Genomic DNA, 23,240 nt, shown 5'->3' on the forward strand with positions numbered 1-23,240 from the left:
ACAAAAATGGCTTCATAGCAATGAGCAATTTCTCAAGCAAGAATTTTGTTAGGACTGTCTGGGAGTGGCTTGAGTGGGGAGGGGGAAAAAGGGAAATTACCTGTTGTTGGCAGAGAGCTTTCTTAATGGTCTATTAACTAATTTACTGCCTGGTGATGTTCCCAGGCAGGCCAAAACTCCAGAAATGAAGGCGTTCTTTTCAAACTGCTCTTACATTTAAAAGGGCGTTATCATAATTTTCACAATTTCAGTATTATTCCAACCTAATAGTATGGAAATATATATAAATCGTAGGAAAATCACGCTTTTAGACAGCACTGGGCCTTTAAAACAGTTCTTCACTCTCATTCCCCTCTGTATTTTTAAATGCTACTATCTTGATTGTTTGTGCTTGCAGAACATCCGGATCGAAGCTGTGTTTCCAGATGAGTACTCTGAGATTCTAGAGTCCTCTCTGAATGGGTCCTACCACCGTGTCAAGGCTTTGAACAACGGGCTAACACTAATTGATGCTACACTCAAATCTGTAGTGGATCAAGTAAGTTTTGTAGAAACCTTGGATTAGTTTATTTGCAGAATTTTCATTTTTTTTTGTTATCTTACTTTAATACTTTATGCGATCTTATTGAATTGTGAGAGATCATGATCATTAGTTAGAAACAGCCTGGCTATGTCGTAACAAGGTTGTGTTTGTGTTCTAGGATGGAGGAGTCCATGAGCTGGCAAACCCAGTCCACAATGAACAGGATGTAGAAATCTACAATCCCATAGTCCTAAGTCCCAGTATCCTCACATTTCCATGGCAGCCCAAGGTTGGAGCCTACCACAATACAGGTATTTGTCCCTGTTAAATACAACATATGTTCACTGTTATTTCTGTTGGAATTCATGCAGTAGAAACTCTCACATCAGCCACAATGAATTACAGATACAAGTTGGAGTGTCTCTCGAATTTGATGTATTACAGACTGTGTCAATATTTACCCATGTTGCATTGTGTCCCAGGCAGCTGGAGGCAGTGGGAATTTCAGCTGGTCCTCCTCTAACCTAGCTGTTGCGTCGGTGACAGTGAAAGGAGTGATGACGACCGTCAGTGACATTGGCGTCAGTGTGGTATACGCCCATGATGTCCGCAACCCAATGCACTATGGAACGATGAAGGTGAGACCGTATAGCCCTCCCCTAACTCATTCTACAGGATGTGAAGGATCACTGGTCAATGCAGTGAATTGTATAGTTACATATCTTACATCTTTATCAACTGTACTAGTTAGTCGATGTTAACATGTTTCCAAACATTAACCGAAAAAAAGTTACGAGCCGACTAGGTGAAAAATCTGTCTATGCCCTTGAGCAAGGCACTTAAACCCTAATTGCTCCTGTAAGTCGCTCTGGATAAGAGCTTCTGCTAAATGACTTTTTTTCCCTTTTTTTTATGTACCTAGCTGAGGGGCGGAGCCTTCACAAAGACCCTCTGTAGTGTTTAGTTTATCCTTCTCATATAGGCAATATGGTTTTAATTTCCCTCAAAGCTCTCTTGATCCACGGAAGAACATAAGATCTACCACTTCAATTGCCTTCCTTGATACATTTTATTGCTTGCCTGGGACATATTGTTGTGTGTCTGTGTTGGATAAGAGATGTGTATGAAAGATGGCAGAATTTGGTCCTCTAGGACTGGGATTGCAGCCATATGACTCTCGCTCTCTCTCTTTCTCCCCCTCTCCTTCCTTCCCTACAGGTAGACTGGCTACAGGGCAGAACCTCTGCAGTGGGGTAAGGGCCCAGGCTCTAGCCACAGGATACACAGCCCTAACGGTCAGCTACACCCACGGCAATGTCTACCTCAGTGCCAAGATCACCATCGCTACCTACCCACCACTCAAAGTGAGTCTATGCCCCCCTACCTGTACCTGAGGGCATGGCCTATTCACACACATGGATTTCATATTGGTTTACTTAAATCTTTTCCCCTATCAAAGGCACACAAAGAAACTTAAGGTTAAAGGGGGTAATCCATTCTCAGATATACAAAATCATGAAACTCCTGTCAATTTGGTGAAAGCCTATGTTCTGTCAGTGGGTAAAATAAAACATTTCCCCATGATTTAACTTCTAAGTGGTCCATATGTGAAAATCTGGACACCGTGTAGGAACGCGTCATAGCTACATAATTGTCGTCGCTGGAGATGGGGGGGGGGGGGGGGGGATAACATATCACATTTCAGGCTTTTAAAATGATTACCTGCACTCCAGATCGCCAAATCAGCCAATAGATGGTATGGGCATACTGTCTAGAACACATCCGTTCGTTTATATCGTCAAGACAAGGTACATATTTCTCTTAGATGTGCTCAATCTAAAATCTTTCTCCAAGTACCATGTCGCAATGCGCCCTGTCTGTGGGAAACTGAGATATTACAGAAAGGAGGAGATGGGAATCTCATTGGGCAAAGAATGGTGAAACTTCCCACCCAACTGACTGTCGACCCATCACATTCATGTTGTCATTCTTCGTCACACGGTTGCTAAGATAATCGTCACGCAATCCCTTCTCAAAGTCAGGGTATGAGTTGAGAAACCTGATTATTTTCCTCGAAAGTACCTAATGTCACGATTCCAAGGCTATACAATATTACAGAGAACAAGTTAATTATCTCACATCTTGGAAAATATTTGCAATATTGTACAACTTGTTCCCAGAATTCATGCTATTGTTCGGTTTTTGAGCTAGTACCCAATTGACTCCTTGAAGGAGAGCTCTCCTTGTCCAAGAATCACCCAGAATGCACTGTGTGACCCATTGATGACTCATGGGTAACATACACGATGGGCGTTAGTACATTTCTAATGGGGTTTCCCATCTCCTCAAAAGTATTTCTGTGGTAAAGCAGCATTACTGTGCAGAGTCACAGTTTATAGCTCAGTAACAGAGATAAACTGCAAGTTGAACTCCTAATGAAGTAAGACTTCTAAATTGATAGTGCAGTTTTAGTCGATTTTTACAGCTAAGCTAGCTACTTCACATGCTGATATTGACTTTGGTATTATTGTGTGTAGCCATCTTTTTCTAGCTAGCTAGCAGCCAGCCCAGAGAGAGAGCATTGCATTGTGGGTTATGTAGTAGACTTGAGCTGCACCAGATTTCCCAAAAACGATTTTCTAGTTTCTACTTGCATTGTTATAATGATAAAATATAACATTTGTTCACAAAAATAGTGTTATTTAAAGGAAGATTCTAATCAAAAACTGTATTTTGGTATTTGTTTCATTAGTCTATTGTTGACATAGTCCCAAAATGTTTTGCTTGTCAGCAATCAAGTTTTCAAGAAATGTAACTTTCAAAATACAGCAATCATCCCCGTATAATGCATTTTGCATCATAAGACATTTTGCATCATAAGATTTCTGTGTTTCCTACTTTTGTATTTATAAAAAAATTTAACCCCTGCACCGACACCCTGATGAATGGTCCTTTACCTGTGCTCTGTGTTGTGAATGATCCTGTCTAAAGTCTGCCCAATGATCTTCGGTCACTCCCCTCGCCAACTCTCCCCGGAGCAGCAATTAGCCTTTCTCTTAATCAGCAAGATTGGGACACACACACACACACACACACACACACACACACCTATCCACACTTACACACACTTTCACAACACACACACACACACACACACACACACACTTTCTTTCTCTCTCTGCAATCAGTACAGAAGAGCAAGGATGTGCTTGTGTTAATGAACCTCATCCTGGGTTTCCTCAGTGTTCTGTGCATTTGTAATTATGCACTGGATACACTGATGTAGTTCTTCCTGCTGCTTTGTCTCAAGTATTGCACTGGAATGGAATTGATGTCAACTCGGCCATAGAATAGACAATTTATGTCAAGCTAAGAGTCATTATGGAGAGCGCCATCTCCATTCCCATGTATGCATCATTCTGTTATGCATACTCTATTCCATGCCCATGGGTTTTCATCCATTAACCTGAGTGCATGCTAAGACAGTGCTCAGGACACTAACAGGAAATTGTTTTATTTTGGGATGTAAAGAGAAACAAGTTGGGCAGACTTGTCATTACTCTTACTCCGAGAACTACGGCTCGGCTCTGGCAGTTCACGCTCCCCTCATAAATATTGTAGCATTTACCAACCTTTCACCATGTTGTCTGTCTACCTCCTTGACCCAGTTTGGCTGTCTGACTTGAACACATTCATCCACTCTCCCCAGAGAGGGTTGAAAAACCTCCTGGAGTTTAATCATTTAGGATTGGCAGTGACCTCAGGGCTTTATCTGAAAGACATCTAACAAATGTGGAGGCAGACCAGCAGTACATGTGCTTCATGAAATATAATTTGACTACAAAATATACCACTTCTCCATTCACTAACCTATGCTTTACCTGTTGTCCTGTCCAGGCTGTGGACCCTGCCTCTGTTGCCTTGGTGACCCTGGGCTCCTCTAAGGTCATGCTGTTTGAGGGCGGCCCCAAGCCATGGATTCTAGAGCCCTCCAAGTTCTTCCGGAATCTGAAGGTCCCGTAGCTACCTCCGACACTGGGTCAGAGCCACCTGTAGAGCCATAGGAGAACAGGTGAGGGAATGGGCTTTTCCTTGTTCGGTACCTACATGTTCAGTACCCTGGGCTTTAAACAGACTTTCTAGCTCTTTAAGATGCATTGTAGATTAAATTGTGACAAACAAGTAATATGCGTGTTATGAACAGGTAATAAACGTTTTATAACCATCTTTCTAGGTATTGGCAGTAACCGTGGGGAACCAGCCCAATCTGACCAATCCCTATCCTGCGGTGGAGCCGGCGGTTGTGAAGTTTGTGCGCCCCTACCTCTCACCTCACCTTGGTGCCTGTGTACACCAGTCCCCAGCTGGACCTCACCTGCCCTCTGCTGCAACAGAACAAACAACTGGTGAGGAAAAGAGAGTGAAGCAGGCAGTGTTGACACAGCACACATACAAACACATTTGCCATAGGAGCTAGCGAGACAAAAATAAACTAAAGACCCAAGGTCATGTCAAGTTTGTCCTTAATTGCTCATGAGGGGATAAATAAAGTGTATTAAATTGAATGTCTGCCTCACAGACTACATTTTACACAGTGATTCTATGTTTACTGTAACATAGAAAGAGAACTACATTGGAACATTATTTGTTGCAGGTGCCTGTCTCAAACTACCGCAACCCTGTGCTTGACCTGGCTGCCTTTGACCAGCAAGGCAGGAAGTTTGACAACTTCAGTTCTCTGAGTATTGTCTGGGAGTCGAGTGTCCCTGGCCAGCATTGAGCCCACCATGCCTATGGAACTGGAACTACTAGAGGACAGCAACAAACAGAAGAGACTTCATGGTACGGCTTTGATCATTCTCATGATGGTATCCTTGTTTTCATTTGTCGTAATTCTTTCATCTAAAATACCAGGTTTTTGCAGGCTATTTCAATAGCTTTGACCAACAGAAATGTCATCTTGTCTGTCAGGCCGTCAGGCGGTCCTTGTCCACCACCAGTCTGGGATTACTGCTATAAAAGTAACAGCTCTGGGTTACCAGGTCCCCCACATTGAGGCTGCTAAGGTTCTCAGTCCGGTAAGACAGAAACACAACCTATAGCAGAGAAGAAACACCTTTTATCTGATGTGGTTAGAGAAGAAACTAATTTGAGAGCTGTTGTATTCATTTTTAGTCTTTTTCACTTCCTCCTGTGACTGGCTATCTGAGATACCTACTGCAGCCCTCATCCTCCACATGCAACACCCGTTCTGCCAGTCACATTCTGTTAAAGGTCCCCAAAGCGCGCACATCCCTGGGTCGCTCTTCAGTTCGCTGCAGCTAGCGACTGGAACGAGCTGCAACAAACACTCAAACTGGACAATTTTATGTCCATCTCTTCATTCAGAATCATGGACACTCTTACTGACATTTGTGGCTGCTTTTTGTGATGTATTGTTGTCTCTACCTTCTTGCCCTTTGTGCTGATGTTTGTACCATGTTGTGCTGCTACCATGCTGTGTTGTCATGTCTTGCTGCCATGCTATGTTGTTGTCTTAGGTCTCTTTATGTTGGGTTGTGGTGTCTCTCTTGCCGTGATGTGTGTTTGGTCCTACATTTTTAAAACATTTTAATCCCAGCCCCCGCAGCAGACCTTTTTGTATGCCGTCATTGTAAATAAGAATTTGTTCTTGCCTGGTTAAATAAAGGTTAAAATAAATAAAAGGAAGAATGCCATTGGCTGAATAAGTCTCTGTGACCACAGAAAAGAAACCTTTTAATCAGTTTAGAGGTTGCGATAACTAAACAAGACACGATAGGCAAAAGTCAGATCTTCAAAGAACTGTACAAATATTATATATAATATTAATTTAGCCGTTTACACTAACACTATGATTTCACTTGACTTTCACAACAGAACTCAACTTTGTAAGAACACCGTCATGTAGGTTAATCTCATCTTGTTGTTACTCTGTAGGCATGACATTTACACCTGTAACCATGGCACCCGTCCTGTTTTATCTCCCTCTTCCTGGCAGTTTGACCCTGTGACCCCTGTCTCAGTCACTCTGGAGCTCCTATTGGTGGAGGACTTAACAGTCAGTCCTGAAGCCGTCACCATATACAACGACCCTAACGTGTGGGTAAGAACTGGGGTCTGTGTGAAATGTTCAGAAGAAATAGATAGAAATGTAAGTTATAGAGCTGACAGAACACAATGTGACCCGTCCCATCCGTCACTGTCAAAAGTGATATCTGCTCCATGTATCCCATTTCTATGGTCTTCCACTCTTCCCTCACTGGCCACTATCTTAATCCTGTCTGACCTTTGACCTGTCTCACGCGCTGTAATCCTCTTACTGAGGTCACTACCTGCCATGTAAACCCCTCATTCAGTCTCCCTCCGTATCACTGACGGCTCACAGATACCATCTAGATGATAGCACTGGATTATGATGCCTTGAAATATTACACACAGCGGCCCTTCATCACAAGGTTTTATCAGTATGGATTATCTCACTATTATTACTTGTGGCCTATGATGTGAAAAGCATGTGAACCACAATGTATTGATGTTACACTTCATGGGCTACAGTACATTTCAGCTGATACTGTGATGGGCCTTGGGCTTCTTCTTTGTCATCTTGTCCATTGTGGTATCACGCTTTCATCTATGGCTTCTCCTGCTGTGCCTCCAGGCTGACCTGCCCTGTGAGAGGGATCTGGGTATTTCTTTGTCAACACCAGTGTTGGAGGGATAGCATACGTGGTGCACAAAGAGGCCCAGGGATCTGCTGAGGTGAGGAGAAACATGGAACGCTCAGAAGGACAATGCTGCTGAACATACCACTCTGTTTTTGAATGTACTTCTATAGGATCAGCATACCATGGTTACATATTTGTCTGATGTGATGTTGTATAACTGCCTTCCTAGGTCTTACACCTCTTTTGGTCCCTTAACATTTTACTTTCTAATGCTATTGTAAATTACGTGATACTCTGAATGCAGCATTGATGAAAGCACCAGGACATCCTTGTGCCTTTGTTTTAACACAAAGACAAGTTCAGTGAAAACCTTTATATATAATATAAAACCTTTAATCACTGTGATCTCTCCAGGTGCTTCCAGTCCAGCCGGGGACGGTGCAGGTGATGGTTCATGACCTCTGCCTGGCCTTCCCAGCCCCTGCTACGGCTACGGTCCACATCTCCGACATCCTGGAGGTTTATGTCCGAGTGGTTGACAAGGTCAGTGGCCAGCCTCAATACTTTATCCTGCAGGGCAGACACCCAACTTGACTATAATCCCTGTTATCTCTCACACATTCCTCTGGTCTGACTAGCCCTTATAAATAAATGGTGTCATGCTGAAATTCCAAAGGTTGTGTATCACTGGTTTGCCATGGAACAGGACAGCCTTGTTTTCTGTGTATTCAGGAAATGGAAATAGAATTAAGCTGTGAATGTTGGTTGATCCTTTCATGCCAATTAAACTAATTTGAATTTGAGTGTAGCTGCGTATATACTTTGTTTTACTAATTCAATTAGATCCCCAAATAGTCCTTTTCCTAGTAACACAACATTGACTTGTTTCTTGCAGGTGGAGATTGGTCAATCTGTGAGAGCCCATGTCAGGGTTCTGGATAACAACAAGAAGCCCTTCCTGGCCAAATATTTCCACTTTATGAATTTGAAACTCAGTGTAACTTCTGCCATCGTCTCTCTGCAGTAAGTTACCGTTACATGATTGGATCATATAAGTATAAAGTTATATTCTCTTCTTAGAGCAAATATTGTTAAACACACACCGTCACATTGCCTCTGTCTGTGCAACTGGTCATGGAAAAACGGATTTAGAATGACTCCTGCACGCACTGCGGCACGTATATTATGCCTGCATTTCAGTGAAGTTGACATCGAGTTCACCATTCATGTTGTGTTTACCCCAGAGCATTGTCAGATCTCTCAGAGAAGGACACTGCTATCTTCCTGGTCAAAGGCTATTGGACAGACCAGTGTTTCTGCTATGCTAGTAGACAGAACTGGAAGGAAGATTGTATCTGCTCCTCAGAAAATAGAGGCAGGAGGGTTTCATAAGAACTCAACATTGTTGTCCAATCATGTGTATGACGTCGTTGACAGTCATTTGTTTCGGTCTTTCCACCATTCAAACTGATCCTCAGGAAAATGACTCTGATAATCGGAGCAATGATCCAGGTAAATTGGATTCTACAGTTATATGGACTATTGTGATAAAACCCTTATCATGTCTGGATAATTTCCAGTTGTGAAGATTATTTGAATCTCCATATGCTTTCAAATAGGTCTTTCCAGCTTACCTTTTGGAACAAATGCTAATTTGTCTTCCTGTCATTTGTGAAGCTCTCCAAATGCCAGTTAATTGCTGAACATTAAGTTATTGTAAATATGCACTGAGTATACAAAACATTAGGAACTGCTCTTTCCATTAGACTGACCTGGTGAATCTAGGTGAAAGCTATGATCCCTTATTGATTCACTGGTTAAATCCACAGTGTAGATGAAGGGGACGAGACAGGTTAAAGAAGGATTTTTAAGCCTTCAGACAATTGAGTCATGGATTGTGGATAGGTGTCATTTAGGGTGAATGGGCAAGATAAAATATTTAAGTGCCTTTGAACAGGGTATTGTGGTAGATGCTAGGTTTGTGTTAAGAACTGCAACGCTGCTGGGTTTTTCATGCTCAACAGTTTCCCATGTGTATTAAGAATGGCCAACCACCCAAAGGACATCCAACAAACTTGACACAACTGTGGGAAGCATTGGAGTCAACATGGGCCAGCATCCCTGTGGAACGCTTTCAACACCTTGTAGAGTCCATACCCCAACGAATTGAGGCAAAACTCAATATTAGGAAGGTGTTTCTAATGTTTGGTATACTCAAACCCTGTGAGTGACATGTTGATTTAATCTCCAATTCTCTAGTGTTGATTATTCTAACAGAGCATGGAGGATTTGATTGACTTGAGCAATTTAAAGACCTCACATTGACTAGAGTTAATGAACACGCTGTCGGTATTCTCCAGGCCAGTCATGTGAAACGGATAGTCTGCATATTGATGGCACACACACAGCCACACACACCACCCCTTACCTCATCTCTCCATGTTGTAGATCACATCCGAGGCAGCCCCAGTCCAACATCCTCTTCTTCATGGCCAATGAGCAGATAGCGTCTGTTAACGGCATAGGCCACGTCAGGGGCGTCGCTATTGGCAACGTCACCGTGACAGGACTGGTTCAAGCTGTCGATGCCGAGACTGGGAAACTTGTTGTCTCTCAGGTAAAATACCTGTACATCAGCTGAAACACAATGTGTGTTTAATCCTGTTTTTCACCAATTGAAAGTGATGTAATTCTATGCTGGTGTTTTCTATGAACAGGATCAAGTAGAGGTTCAAGTTGTGCAGTTGAGGGCCATTCGCATCCAAGCCCCTCTCACCAGAATGAAGACTGGGACACAGGTAATGCATGATAAATTAACTGTAATCTCAAATTGTCTCTGACAATGACCACAGGACATTCTTCAATCCAAGAAAGATGCATGACATTGTGAATATTAAGACTTGTGACCTGCTCTGAGTTGACTCATCCTATCCCTTCACCTAGATGCCTGTATATGTCATAGGGCTCAGCAGCAGTCAGAACCCCTTCTCATTTGGGAACGCCCTGCCTGGCCTCACCTTCCATTGGACCACCACCAAGACAGACATCCTGGAACTCCAATTACGACACGCCGAGGTGGGAACCACTTTTTCATCTAGAGTTTTTCTCCTTGATGAGTGTCGAAGGGCCGCTGAAGTTACATTTGGGTCCACAAGCGCCATCGTTTTCAACTGAATCCACAAGAAGCCATAAATGGTGTAATGAGAAATTATTACAATTCTACTGGTATGATTACAATTCTACTGGTATGATTACAATTCTACTGGTATGATTACAATTCTACTGGTATGATTACAATTCTACTGGTATGATTACAATTCTAGATGAGTCAGATAAGACGTCTTTGTTTTGAGCTCCTCTCATTCTTTTGTATCAGAGTGACTGACTGAATTAGGACAAAATGTTGCTCCACCTTCACTAGAGAAACAACATCTGATATTTCTAACTATATTTCTGCTTTCATTCACTGATAAAACCCCCGTCTCTGTTCAGGCCTCCGTCCAGCTCCAACCGGAGCTTAACTTTGTGATGAGTGTTGCAGGGAAGACTAAAGGAATGACCGGCCACAAGGTGGTCCTTAAGGTCACTGACACCAAGGCTGGACAACTAGAGGGAAACCTACTGGAGCTCATTGATGAACTCCAGATCCAGGTACTATACTTATGCAGATACCGATAATATGCCAGAGGAAGTCAGATACCAAGTCCGACTTACTGCTGGTTCTTTTCTCCCTGGTTCTTATTTGACTGATTTGGCCAGAGATCCCAATCTCCTGTTGGCCTAGGTCAGGGGAAGAATTCAAGTCAGCAGTACTGCTAGCTAAGAGGTCCGGATTTAGGGTTCAGCCCAGAACACAGTATTGTGATGGATCACTCTGTGTGGCTGGATCACACCGTTTCAGAAATATATGACACGGCTCATATATTTCTGGTTTGGTTTATAGTGTTTGTTTATGGACCTCCACTTGTCCTTGCGTTCCCTTCCGCCTAAAAACAAACTGAAAGTGAACCAACATTGCAAGAGAAAACAACATGCTGAGAAGTTTGAATCATTGAAGTTTTGAATGTGGTCCTTGAGTCTCTCTGTGGTAGTTATCTTTTATAAAGTGATAAGGACAGATGAGTCGTGCATCCTGCTTCAAACTGCATTATACTATGTCGTGTCACGAAAACCCAAACATCAAAGGATGGGTAAAAACCTCTGTTCATTGCTCTCAACTCTTCCCTTTGATCAAGGTTTATGACAAGCTGCACATGCTTAACCCAGCCATGGAGGCTAAGGAGATACTGATGGCTCCCAACTCTGGGCTCAAACTCCAGACTAGCAGGTAATGTAAGAGGGGCCTACCAACACCCCTTTGTCTTAACCTAAGACACGTTGAACACAACATTTTCCATTGAACACTGAACACTACACATGCACTCTTAGGTTCCATCTCAAATGATACCATATCCTCTACTCTTGACTATTAAAACAACCGTTTGAGTCGTCTCCAGAAGATACAAGTCTACTAACTCTGGTGTCTTCTCCCATGGTGTGTGTAAACAGGGACGGTGTAGGTTCTCTGTCCTACCGGGTGCTGGATTGTCCCAACCAGGCTACCATCGTCCAAGTGAATGAGAAGGGCTTCCTGTCCTCTGGCTCCTCCTCCCTGCTGGTGACCTCACAGGAGACCTTCGGTGTCAATCAAACACTGGTCCTCGCAGTGAAGGTGAGACCCAGTGGCTCCTTACTTCAATTCTATGAATGTTTGTTGTCCCTACGGCAAATAAACACAGTGCAAGGAATGAGAAATAACATAGTACACTAAAATCCATGAATAGATCAATGGAAAGGGGATACCTAGTCAGTTGTACAACTGAATGCATTCAACTGACATTTGTACATGTAAAGTTTTTGTCTTTCACAATTTCTGGATTAAGTTTGCTTTATTTAGTTGAAAGAACTTCAAGTTCTATCCATATCATCCTAAATTTACCGTATCTCATAAACTCAGCAAAAAAAGAAACGTCCCTTTTCCAGGACCCTGTCTTTCAAAGATAATTTGTAAAAATCCAAATAACTTCACAGATCTTCATTGTAAAGGGTTTAAACACTGTTTCCCGTGCTTGTTCAATGAACCATAAACAATTAATGAACATGCACCTGTGGAACAGTCGTTAAGACACTAACAGCTTACAGACGGTAGGCAATTAAGGTCAAAGTTATGAAAACCTTTCCTGCAGGCTCTACTTAACATGACCCTCCAGCATGACAATGCCACCAGCCATGCTGCAAGTTCTGTGAGTGATTTCCTGCAAGATAGGAAGGTCAGTGTTCTGCCATGGCCAGCGAAGAGCCCAGATCTCAATCCCATTGAGCACATCTGGGACCTGTTGGATCGGAGGGTGAGGGCTAGGGCCATTCCCCCCAGAAATGTCCGGGAACTTGCATGTGTCTTGGTGGAAGAGTGGTGTAACATCTCACAGCAAGAACTGGCAAATCTGGTGCAGTACTTAATGCAGCTGGTGGCCACATCAGATACTGACTGTTACTTTTGATTTTGACACCCCCCCCCCTCTCAGAGGACGTTACCTTTTTTTGCGGAGTTTATAAATGTTGACGCTGTTGTCTTCATGGCATTATAAAGTCATTACAAATGGCATCACATTTTAAGACTATTAAATGAGAGATGGAATGCTTTGTATTTGACTTATCATTGGTATAAGCATATTCTCTTACATTGCTGTCTATAGCTAGATTTCCATCCAATTGGTGATAGATTTACAGGCATACAGTTGAAGTCCACATACACCTTAGCCAAATACATTTAAAAACTCAGTTTCACAATTCCTGACATTCAATCCTAGTAAAAAAATCCCTTAGGTCAGTTAGAATCACCACTTTATTTTAAGAATGTGAAATGTCAGAAATAGTGGAATGATTTATTTCAGCTTTTATTTCTATCATCACATTCCCAGTGGGTCAGAAGTTTACATACTCAATTAGTATTTGGTAGCATTTCCTTTAAATTGTTTAACTTGGGTCAAACATTTTGGGTAGCCTTTCACAAGCTTCCCACAATAAGTTGGGTGAATTTTGGCCCATACCTCCTGACAGAGCTGGTGTAACAGAGTCAGGTTTGTAGGCCTCCTTGCTCGCACACGCTTTTTCAGTTCTGCCCACAAATTTTGTAGAAGATTGAGGTCAGGGCTTGTGATGGCCACTCCAATACCTTGACTTTGTTGTCCTTTAGCCATTTTGCCACAACTTTGGAAGTATGCTTGGGGTCATTGTCCATTTGGAAGACCCATTTGCGACATGTCTTGAGCTATACCATACCATACCATACCATAATATACTATACTATACCATACCGTGTCATACCATACTAAAGCATACTATACCATACCATACTATACTATACTACAATATACCATACTAAACCGTATTATACTATACTATACCATACTGAGCCATTTCATATTATACCATACTATTCCATGCCATACTATACTACACCATACTAAACCATACTATACCATGCCATACTATACTATACTATACTACTATATGCAATACTAGTTGCTTCAATATATCCACATAATTTTACTTCCTCATGATGCCATCTATTTTGTGAAGTGCACCAGTCCCTTTGGACATTTTTCCAAAAAGTATGATCTTTGTCCCCATGTGCATTTGCAAACCGTAGTCTGGCCTTTTTATGGCGGTTTTGGAGCAGTGGCTTCTTCCTTGCTGAGCGGCCTTTCAGGTTATGTCGATATAGGACTAGTTTTACTGTGGATATAGATATATTTCCTCCAGCATCTTCACAAGGTTCTTTGCTGTTCTGGGATTGATTTGCATTTTTCGCACCAAAGTACGTTAATCTCTAGGAGACAGAACATGTCTCCTTCCTGAGCGGTATGACGGCTGCGTGGTCCCATGGTGTTTATACTTGCGTACTATTGTTTGTACATGTTATGCACGCCTCTTGGAGGAGGGAACGCAACACCCTGCTACACTCAACTCCCCGTGGAGTAAAAGAGGTATGTGATTATAGGTGAGGACGACAGAGGCAGAGAATATGACCGTTTACTGGGAACTTATTTCCTTAACACGGTAATGTGGCGAAAAGGGGCCGTCCACGGAACCAAAGAAAGTAAAGGTTAGTCCTCTCTCCTACCTTACCTGCCTACCTAAACTTAAGGCCACGTGGAGCGCTAACCAAACTACAGGGGGTTGTACGCCCAAGTCTTAACTCGTGTGCATAGAAGAGTACATACTACGGGTATATGTATGCCCGCAGGCCTCTTGCCTTAGCACTCCCAAGGTGCCTTCACCTTCCCCCCCGGGAACAAAAACAGAATAATTACTAACGTAAAGTTAACAATTTCAATCATCAAAAACACAGTCCTTTTGACATAAACATGCCTCAGCAGGACTGGCTACAAAATACTTTCCAAAAACTGTCTGAGCCACAACCAACACAGGACATCAAAGAAGCTCTTTCTCCTAACAAAGAACACTTTATCCAGCTGGAGAAGGAGCTTGTAATTGGCGACAGCTGTATCTGACGAGAGGGCTGGGTCAGCTCCAATCATTGATGGGTCTGACCAATCAGCTGCTTGGGGGATCCAGGAAGCCATCCTGAAAATATATACATACAAACCCACAACACAGAAACTGTGGAACGTAACAGTACAGATGAACATGGTACCTTCAGGTGTTTGGAAATTGCTCCCAAGGATGAACCAGACTTGTGGAGGTCTACAATTTTTTTCTGAGGTCTTGGCTGATTTCTTTAGATTTTCCCATGATGTCAAGAAAAGAGGCACTGAGTTTGAAGGTAGGCCTTGAAATACATCCACAGGTACACCTCCAATTGACTCAAATGATGTCAATTAGCCTATCAGAAGCTAAAGCCATGACATACTTTTCTGGAATTTTCCAAGCTGTTTAAAGGCACCGCCAACTTATTGTATGTAAACTTCTGACCCACTGGAATTGTGATACAGTGAAATAATCTGTCTGTAAACAATTGTTGGAAAAATTACTTGTGTCATGCACAAAGTAATGTCCTAACTGTCTTGCCAAAACTATAGTTTGCTAACAAGAAATTTGTGGAGTGGTTGAAAAATGAGTTTTAATGACTCCAACAAAGTGTATGTAAACTTCTGACTTCAACTGTATATGCAAAAATATGCATATAGTTTTTATGCAGATTTTCCCATGAGAGATGTTTCCATCAAATTGACTGGTTCAAATTGCATTTTACTGGTCACATACACATGGTTAGCAGATGTTATTGCGAGTGTCGCAATATGTTGCAGATAAAAGGCTGAGTATGATGATGTAGTGTACAGAAAAATACCTTTTGCGGTTAAATTCCCATGTTCCGAATAAAACAAGTTAAAATATTGCGTTATATAGCGAGTAGCCAACAGCGCTATCTGTGCTCTGTTGGCTAGAGAACACGTATAGCCTACATGATAAGATTATTAGTATGGACAAATTGCAGCTAAGCATCGATCATCATGTCACCAGAATAAGACCATCGATATTTATTGGAAAGGAGCATCGAGCTCATCACCGTGCACTGTCACCACTCTGAATTTTATAACTTATTTCATCTGTAGCCTAAAACTGCATAGTTTCCTGAGTCGTAGTGGGAAGACTACACTACATGCCATTGTGTGACTCCAAGTTTACTTCGATATAATGGTTATTCTATCAATATTTGCCCATAAAAGCGTTTCTACCGACATTTCTGGCATAATTCATTTTACTAACTAAAAAATATCCTACCTTTTTCTAGCGTGTTTTGTCGGCATTTGGAAAGTTTGCCGAAAGATTTTCTGTTTCCATCAGGCCTGTAATAAAAAAAATCCAACATGTACTTTACTTGCATAAAAAGGTTTTCTCCTTTTTGTGGTTTTCCAGGTGGTTCCAGTGTCGTACCTGCGTTTCAGCACCAGTCCAATTCTACACAGAGACAGCCTGTCTGCTATTCCTCTGGGCATGGTCCTTACTTTCACTGTTCACCTCCATGCTAACACCGGAGAGGTCCTTCAGTCATAACTCCCTGCTCACGTTCACCACCAACAGGTAAGTTCACACTTGTTAGTTCTGGTTAATTATGGTTGCTTTCTGTGTATTTCCCTAAAGTTATTCATTTTCAGGTTACAAAGGACCCTACAATAATACTATTTTGTGCAGATTTGAAAGTCAAATGAATTGACCACTTTTGGGATAATAAAGTTATCTTGTACTTGAGATATATGAAGGTACAGGATTCAGAATGTGTACTAATTGGGGAAGAAAATGCAAACAGCAAGGGGAAAAGCAGCATGGCAGACCATTTAAGATGGGATGGTAGGGTTCAAGGGCTGTTACCTGTGTGGACCAAGTCTGTGGAGCCATCATTTTGTCATCATGAGCTGGAAAAGTAGTGCCAAAGCTGCTCTCGGAGTGATCTGTTGGCGCAAACTCTTCCATCTTTCCTCAAACTAATGTCTCTCCATTGCCTTTACCAGTGGAACAGAACATTTTAATTTAACACTTAAATCTCTCAGAATGCATTTATTCAATCAGTTCTTGTAGCCCCTCAGCAAAGTAAACATTGTAAATAGTGACTCCCTGCCTAGTATTGATTTTCTGAATTACATTCTCATGCTCTGTATGGGGTGTACTTTTTTTATGATATTGACCCGTACAGGACATTGAGATATGTAGAAGTGGAAACACTGGGATTCGTTTGTGTTTTGCGGTTTGAGTACAACACAAAGTATGTCTGTGTGATTGTGACTGCATGTTGCACAGCCGCAGTCTGTATATCTGAATGCTGCAGCAGTACAACTACAGTAAACAAGTGCACAATGGCACCCACAAGAGTCTAAGCCGGGGGAGGGTGGAGATACTACTAAGCTATATGGAATTGTTTTAAAGTCATACCAAGGATCGTTTTGCTATTAGATTTTGAATTTTAAGACCCCTTGAAGTATCAAAAAAAATATTCAAATTATTTGATGACGTAATTTTGGGCCTTGCTGCTATTAGCCAATACAAACTCATTGAATAACAGATTCACTACATGGAACAACAGGTAGTCATCGTCCCCCCCCCCCCCCCCCCCCCCAAAAAGAAAGGTTGTTCTGAAGTGTCTGTCCTATATCTGAGAGGTAGAAGACAGTCAGAAAACTTTTTTTCCCCTGCAAGTATTTAACGCCTTATTTTTGGCACTAAACAGTCTCCATATATTCAGACGAGTCTTGTGAGGCCTGTTGATGTCCTAGAGCAAAACAACTGATGTGTTTGTGAGAGTCTCACCTTTCCATAGAGGGGTTATTTTAGTGTGTAGTCCAAACTGTTTGGATGCTATAGACAGAAGTTCGCAGATTGGCTGCACCGACTTCAGACGAGTCCTAAGATGCTTGGAGGTCATAGAGCATCTTTCCATAGATGGGTCATAATAGTTTATATGCCAAACAGTTGGGACGCTACAGACGATTTTGTGAGAAGATTTTTGGGATGTCTCATGGTCTGACAAGCACCACTCTAGCTCTGTCACCTTTCACCACAGATGCAGAAATAGGCGGATGAAGTCTATTGAGATGCATCCAATGCAGATATCTCTAGCTTAAAGTGACAGATTTTTCTGGGGTTGTTTTTATTGTGCTAATTAGATTTCCGAGGCGGCGTGGACATCGACCATAGTTTTAAAGCCAGCACCTCTCTCCCAAGGTTCACAACATGAATTTAGCTGGCTGTTACTTAGTAAGATGGAGCTGACAGACATGGCAGCTCTGGTTCTAGCTCCTAAGCAACTTTGCAGTATTTTGTTTTTTTGTGTGTTATTTTTTACACTATTAGCCCAGAACGCTTTTTGTGTTATTATATACAACCGGAAGTAACTTTTGGATATCAGAGGGGCGGTAACTCACCAGCATTAGGACCAAGAATAATACTTTCCCGAGTTGGATCCTTTGTTCACCCCCCCCCAGGGCAATTGAACTTATCTTAGAGGCTGCTCCAAGACGCCGGCGGAGAAGAGGTATTTGGAGTGGACTTCTAGTCTGACTCAGGAGGCGTGCACACCATCCACCGCTTCAGAGTATATTACTCGCTATGTTCAGTCTCAGAACAATAAAGTAGACAAGCTCAGGGCGAGGATCTCCTTTCAGAGAGACATCAGGGACAGTAACATACTCTGTTTCACAGAATCATGGCTCTCTCCAGATATACTGTCCCCATCCATACAGCCAGCTGGGTTCTCAGTACATTGCATACAAGAATAAAAAACTCTCCGGGAAGAAAGGCGGTGGTGTATGTTTCATGATTAAGTACACATGGTGTGATTATGATAACGTACAGAAACTCAAGTCCTTTTGTTCACCCGACCTAGAATACCTCGCAACAAATGCCAACCGTATTACCTCCCAAGAGGATTCTCTTTGGTTATAGTCACAGCCGTGGATATTCCCCCTCATGCCGATACCACGATGGCCATCAAACTACTGCACTGGTCTATTCAATGCTGGTCTGACACAGCTGGGACCGAGAGACTGAAAAAGAGCTTCTATCTCAAGGCCATCAGACTGTTAAATAGCCATCACTAGCTGGCTACCACCCAGTTACTCAACCCTGCACCTTAGAGGCTGCTGCCCTATATACAAAGACATGGAATCACTGGTCACTAATTATGTTTACGTACTGCTTTACACATTTCATATGTATGTACTGTATTCTACTGTATTTTAGTCAATGCAACTCTGACATTGCTCGTCCTAATATGTACATTTTTCTTAATTCCATTATTTTACTTTTAGATGTGTGTGAATTGTTAGATATTACTGCACTATTGGAGCTAGGAACACAAGCAATTCGCTACACCCGCAATAACATCTGCTAAATATGTGTATGTGACCAATAAAATGTTATTTGATTCCCATTTCAGAGTGAGTTGTTTCCACCTGAGTGAGCTAAATGAATAGGTGAGAGTGAAGAGGGGAGGCTGTGCTGCTCAGCCCTGCTAGGGACTGTCATTCGCCTGCACAATAAATTGATTCCATTATTTTGTTCTCAAAGTGCTGACAGACTATAGAAGAGATGTGTCCAAATAAGAGTAAGTAAGATGGTGGGGTAGTAAGGGGCTCTGACTGTGATTGGGGCCCTATAGGGCCACAGGAGAATCACTTCTGGTCCAGGCAGAGGTAGTTGATTACTGGTTATGCAAGTATAGCCGTTGTGAATTCGTACCAACCAAACTCATGTTGACCATTCGCTCTCCTGTCTGTCTGTAGGGATGACCTGGTGCAGGTTGGCCGAGGCACATGTAACAACAGTGACTGTGCGGACGGTCAACCTGGGTCTCACGCTGCTTGCCGTGTGGGACGAGGAGAATACGGGGATGGCTGACTACCTGGCACTGCCAGTCCAGCATGCTATCCACCCAGAGAACGTCACGATGCTGGTGGTGGGAGATGTGGTTTGCCTGAGTGCCCAGCACCTCAGCCTCCAAGGTGAGATGTCAAAGAGAGGTTAATGTGGTGTTGTAAAATAACAGATGCACTGTTACTAGGCACTGTTACTAGTAGTACAACCAAGGTGCATGAAATGAGGTTAGGCTTATCTACGAAAGATGTTCAGACTATTTTGGATTGAAATGTATGTTTCATTGGATCGATTGGTTCTTTTGCTGTTGAATCTTTATGTTAACTATGAGATAATGATATTTTTAGCAATTTACTTTGTTTATGTAGTTCTGAATGCAGTCATTTTTTTTAGCTTTTTTTCAAAGCTAGAAATAAGAAGGTTTATTGGAGGTTTGCAAACATTACAATTGTCAGCCCTGAGTGAAGCAGTGTGACGTATAAGACAGTCTTCTAAATGAAGTGTGAATATTCTAGTTTTGAGCGTTGTGTAATGTTTCAGCTCTTCTCTCTTCCCTAGAGGTGTCCCGGGTACCTGGACCTCCTCATCCACTGGCGTGCTGCAGGTGGACTCTAAAACGGGCGTGCCCAGAGATGCAGGCACCGCCACTGTCTACTATGAGATCACTGGCCTGCTGAAGACCTACAGAAAGGTACTATACTTGTTTTACACATTCGCTATGGCGGTAAGATGATATCTCCATCAAATCTGACACCATGTGGATGCATCACAAATACTTATCTCATCACCATCATGATCACTAAGACAGCTTTGTGTAAGGTAGCCTAGTGGTTAGACATACATTTACATTTAAGTCATTTAGCAGACGCTCTTATCCAGAGCGACTTACAAATTGGTGCATTCACCTTATGACATCCAGTGGAACAGCCACTTTACAACAGTGCATCTAAATCTTTTAAGGGGGGGGGGGGGGGGGGTCAGAAGGATTACTTTATCCTATCCTAGGTATTCCTTAAAGAGGTGGGGTTTCAGGTGTCTCCGGAAGGTGGTGATTGACTCCGCTGTCCTGGCGTCGTGAGGGAGTTTGTTCCACCATTGGGGGGCCAGAGCAGCGAACAGTTTTGACTGGGCTGAGCGGGAACTGTACTTCCTCAGTGGTAGGGAGGTGAGCAGGCCAGAGGTGGATGAACGCAGTGCCCTTGTTTGGGTGTAGGGCCTGATCAGAGCCTGGAGGTACTGAGGTGCCGTTCCCCTCACAGCTCCGTAGGCAAGCACCATGGTCTTGTAGCGGATGCGAGCTTCAACTGGAAGCCAGTGGAGAGAGCGGAGGAGCGGGGTGACGTGAGAGAACTTGGGAAGGTTGAACACCAGACGGGCTGCGGCGTTCTGGATGAGTTGTAGGGGTTTAATGGCACAGGTAGGGAGCCCAGCCAACAGCGAGTTGCAGTAATCCAGACGGGAGATGACAAGTGCCTGGATTAGGACCTGCGCCGCTTCCTGTGTGAGGCAGGGTCGTACTCTGCGGATGTTGTAGAGCATGAACCTACAGGAACGGGCCACCGCCTTGATGTTAGTTGAGAACGACAGGGTGTTGTCCAGGATCACGCCAAGGTTCTTAGCGCTCTGGGAGGAGGACACAATGGAGTTGTCAACCGTGATGGTGAGATCATGGAACGGGCAGTCCTTCCCCGGGAGGAAGAGCAGCTCCGTCTTGCCGAGGTTCAGCTTGAGGTGGTGATCCATCATCCACACTGATATGTCTGCCAGACATGCAGAGATGCGATTCGCCGCCTGGTCATCAGAAGGGGGAAAGGAGAAGATTAATTGTGTGTCGTCTGCATAGCAATGATAGGAGAGACCATGTGAGGTTATGACAGAGCCAAGTGACTTGGTGTATAGCGAGAATAGGAGAGGGCCTAGAACAGAGCCCTGGGGGACGCCAGTGGTGAGAGCGCGTGGAGAGGAGACAGATTCTCGCCGCGACCTGTCAGGTAGGACGCAATCCAAGCGTGGGCCGCGCCGGAGATGCCCAACTCGGAGAGGGTGGAGAGGAGGATCTGATGGTTCACAGTGTCGAAGGCAGCCGATAGGTCTAGAAGGATGAGAGCAGAGGAGAGTTAGCTTTAGCAGTGCGGAGCGCCTCCGTGATACAGAGAAGAGCAGTCTCAGTTGAATGACTAGTCTTGAAACCTGACTGATTTGGATCAAGAAGGTCATTCTGAGAGAGATAGCAGGAGAGCTGGCCAAGGACGGCACGTTCAAGAGTTTTGGAGAGAAAAGAAAGAAGGGATACTGGTCTGTAGTTGTTGACATCGGAGGGATCGAGTGTAGGTTTTTTCAGAAGGGGTGCAACTCTCGCTCTCTTGAAGACGGAAGGGACGTAGCCAGTGGTCAGGGATGAGTTGATGAGTGAGGTAAGGGAGAAGGTCTCCGGAAATGGTCTGGAGAAGAGAGGAGGGGATAGGGTCAAGCGGGCAGGTTGTTGGGCGGCCGGCCGTCACAAGACGCGAGATTTCATCTGGAGAGAGAGGGGAGAAAGAGGTCAGAGCACAGGGTAGGGCAGTGTGAGCAGAACCAGCGATGTCGTTTGACTTAGCAAACGAGGATCGGATGTCGTCGACCTTCTTTTCAAAATGGTTGACGAAGTCATCTGCAGAGAGGGAGGAGGGGGGGGGAGGGGGAGGAGGATTCAGGAGGGAGGAGAAGGTGGCAAAGAGCTTCCTAGGGTTAGAGGCAGATGCTTGGAATTTAGAGTGGTAGAAAGTGGCTTTAGCAGCAGAGACAGAAGAGGAAAATGTAGAGAGGAGGGAGTGAAAGGATGCCAGGTCCGCAGGGAGGCGAGTTTTTCCATCATTTCCGCTCGGCTGCCCGGAGCCCTGTTCTGTGAGCTCGCAATGAGTCGTCGAGCCACGGAGCGGGAGGGGAGGACCGAGCCGGCCTGGAGGATAGGGGACATAGAGAGTCAAAGGATGCAGAAAGGGAGGAGAGGAGGGTTGAGGAGGCAGAATCAGGAGATAGGTTGGAGAAGGTTTGAGCAGAGGGGAGAAATGATAAGATGGAAGAGGAGAGAGTAGCGGGGGAGAGAGAGCGAAGATTGGGACGGCGCGATACCATCCGAGTAGGGGCAGTGTGGGAAGTGTTGGATGAGAGCGAGAGGGAAAAGGATACAAGGTAGTGGTCGGAGACTTGGAGGGGAGTTGCAATGTGGTTAGTGGAAGAACAGCATCTAGTAAAGATGAGGTCAAGCGTATTGCCTGCCTTGTGAGTAGGGGGGGAAGGTGAGAGGGTGAGGTCAAAAGAGGAGAGGAGTGGAAAGAAGGAGGCAGAGAGGAATGAGTCAAAGGTAGACGTGGGGAGGTTAAAGTCGCCCAGAACTGTGAGAGGTGAGCCGTCCTCAGGAAAGGAGCTTATCAAGGCATCAAGCTCATTGATGAACTCTCCGAGGGAACCTGGAGGGCGATAAATGATAAGGATGTTAAGCTTGAAAGGGCTGGTAACTGTGACAGCATGGAATTCAAAGGAGGCGATAGACAGATGGGTAAGGGGAGAAAGAGAGAATGACCACTTGGGAGAGATGAGGATCCCGGTGCCACCACCCCGCTGACCAGCTGCTCTCGGGGTGTGCGAGAACACGTGGGCGGACGAAGAGAGAGCAGTAG

General features: G+C 43.8%; 1 pseudogene; it reads left to right on the top strand.

Annotated features, from left to right (window-relative positions):
- Nucleotides 1-23,240, top strand: part of LOC129861459 (nuclear pore membrane glycoprotein 210-like) — a 57,553-nt pseudogene that overhangs the window by 25,380 nt on the left and 8,933 nt on the right.

Source organism: Salvelinus fontinalis, chromosome 8 (genome assembly GCF_029448725.1).
Source record: "Salvelinus fontinalis isolate EN_2023a chromosome 8, ASM2944872v1, whole genome shotgun sequence".
In the NCBI taxonomy this organism is placed as follows: Eukaryota; Metazoa; Chordata; class Actinopteri; order Salmoniformes; family Salmonidae; genus Salvelinus; species Salvelinus fontinalis.